Here is a 2937-nt window from a genome sequence, read left to right as displayed (position 1 = left end):
TTTTTGTACCACATTTTCTTAACCCACCATCTACTGACAGGCTTCTGGGCTAGACCATGACTGGTCAGAGAGAATTGCTCTGCTGTAAACATTGATGAGCCTGTTTCACTATAGTATGCTGATTTCACTTCTTTTGGATAAATACCAAGGAGTATGATTTTAAAAATACTCACCAGGGATATCTGTTTTGTGTTTAATTTCTTTTTTCCTTTGGCTTGGCACAAAGTAATGCTAGTCTCAGAAAAATGAATCAGGATATACTTTCTGTCTTTTATTGTATAAGAGTTTTCTAAAAGTTCTTTTTGTGGTACTGGCTTTGAACCCAGGCACTTTATCTCTGAGCTCCATCCCCAGGTCTTTAATATTCATTTTATTTTGAAATAAGTCTTGCTGTTTTGCTGAGCTTGGTGTTATTCTTATAAGCATTTGAAGAATGAAGTATAAGTTGCATTGATTTTTCTTTGTGATTTTCTACTTAGTTTTTCTTTTTTTTTAAATTCCTATTACTCCATTCTTTCTTCTTCTTATTTTTTTTTTGTTTAAATTTGTTTTGCTTGTGCTGCATCTTCAATGTGTAAAATTAAGTGACTGCTGTGAAGTGTTTCTTTTATGAATCTGGGTATGTTCAAAACAAATTTCATTTTCCTTTTAGTTTTGGTGTGTTTTGCTTTTATTTTCATTTTTATACATAAATTTTCTGATAGTGACAGCAATTTCTTCTTTAACTGCCTGTTTTCTCATGAGGCAATGGTAATTTACACACATTTGTGTATTTATCATTTTTCTTCTGTCTTTGCTATGTAGTTGCAATGCGTATTTCAAGTTTATCCCTTCCCTATCACTGGGTGGAGTGCTATAGAGAGGTCTGTTAGGTCCAGGTGGTATGTGGTGCTGTTTTAGTTTTCTATATTCCTATCTGTTCTCTGTTGTAGCTACTAGTTAAATTCAGTTGAGTATTGCAGTATATGACTATTAATTCAGAGCTGTCTCTTTCTTTCCTTTCTGCCATTTTTCTCAAATTATTATGAAGCTCTGATATGTGGTGAATATGTGCTCATGATTGTTAACCCCATGTGTGCATGACCTTTTATCATTATGCAATGGCCATTGTATTTTTAAAAGTTTTTGACTTTGAATTAATTTGCATTCTGATATTATTATAGCAGTCTGGTCTCTTTCAGTTGCTTTTTAAATGGGATGGATTTCTTTATTTTAGCCTTTGTGTGTACTAAAATCTGAATTGACACTCCAAGAGACAGAAAATGGTTGCATGATTTTTAAGATCCAATTTGCTCACCAAGTGCATTGACACTCACCTGTAATTGCAGCTGTTTGATAGAGACAGGAGGATTTCAAGACCAAAACTAGCTTCAGCAAAAGTGAGGTACTAAGCAACTCACTGAGACCCTGTCTCTAAATCAAATACAAAATAGGGCTGGGAATGTGGCTCAATGGTTGAGTCCCCCTGTGTTCAATCCTCGGGACAAAAAAAAAAAAATTAATTCAATTTGCTGATTGTGCATTTTCGTTGGAAAATTGAATCCAGTTACATTTAATGCTGTTAATGTCAGAGGACTTCTTGTCACTTGTTGTTTTCTACGTGTCTTGGAGCTCTTTTCATTTTTATTCATTTCTTTATTGATGTCCTTTGTGTTTGATTATTATCTGTAGTGATATGTTTTGATTCACTTCTCCTTTGTATTAAGTAATATATATACATGTTGTGTGAGAGTGTGTGCACGTCTGGTTAACTTGGGAATGATATCTGTCAACCTAAGTTTATCTTGGTTCATAACACTCTGTTTTTAAAAGTCACTAACTAAATTTTGATCATGCACAAAATTTCTACTTCCTTCTATTTGACCTTACTACATTAACAATGTCACAAATGACATATTAATATGTTATCTACCAAATAACAAACCTAAAATCATTTGGATGTTTTTTTCTTCTAAACTGTAAGAAAAATTAAATGTGGAGAAGTCAACTGAAATAACAGTATTAATAGTTTTATATTTTCCTTTATCAGAGAACTTTACTTTTATATGACTACATATCACTCTCTAGTGTCATTTTTATTTTAATTTAACCGTTTTTTTGTGGGACATGTATAGGGCTAATTAACTTGCTTACTTTTTATTGTTTCTGGAATATCATTATTTCTCTCATTTTAAAGAGTAGTTTTGCCATATATAAAATTCTCAGCTGTTAGTTTTTCTTTCCCAATTCTAATTTTATCAAACCACTGTTCTCTAGCATGCAAAGATTCTACTGAGTGACTGACCAGTAATATTCGAGAGGATTAGTTTTATGTGATGAGTTGCTTTTCTCTTGTGCCTTTTAATATTTCCTTGCCTTTGCTTTAGATGCATTGATAGTAATGACTCTTGGTCTTCATCTCTTTGAATTTATTTTACTGGGAGTACATTGAGCATCTTGATTTGCAGTTATATTTACATATATATTTATTTAAGTATGTATAGTTTTTGTAGGTGTTTTCAGAAAATCTCAAATCTTTCTCTACAATCTGACATCATCTTGTAAGTTTCTAAGAATATTTACTTTTTTCATTTTCTTTTTGTTAGATTTGATAATTTCAATTTAAATGTCTTACAGTTTCTTGATTCTTCTTTTGGTGAGTTTGAATTTGATATTGGACATTTAAGTAGATTTTTCAATTCATTTCTGACTTGTGGCTTCATGATTTTTCCATTTCTTTTACTTTACAATTTCTATGTAATTGTTGGTAATTTCACTTTTTCCAGGTATAATTTTTTCTGTTTTGCTTTCACTCTCTTAGTATTTTCCTTTAGCTTTTTGAATGTGTTTAAAGCAATGGATATTAAATCTTTGTCTAGTAAATCTGGAGTTGTTGTCTTTAGTATTTGTAGATTTCTATTGTTCCTTTAACTAGACACTTCCCTGTTTCTTTGTGCA

This window comes from Callospermophilus lateralis (assembly GCF_048772815.1).
Source record: "Callospermophilus lateralis isolate mCalLat2 chromosome 5 unlocalized genomic scaffold, mCalLat2.hap1 SUPER_5_unloc_1, whole genome shotgun sequence".
NCBI lineage: Eukaryota > Metazoa > Chordata > Mammalia > Rodentia > Sciuridae > Callospermophilus > Callospermophilus lateralis.
The sequence above is the reverse complement of the archived record's forward strand: the minus strand, read 5'-3'. Positions refer to the sequence as shown.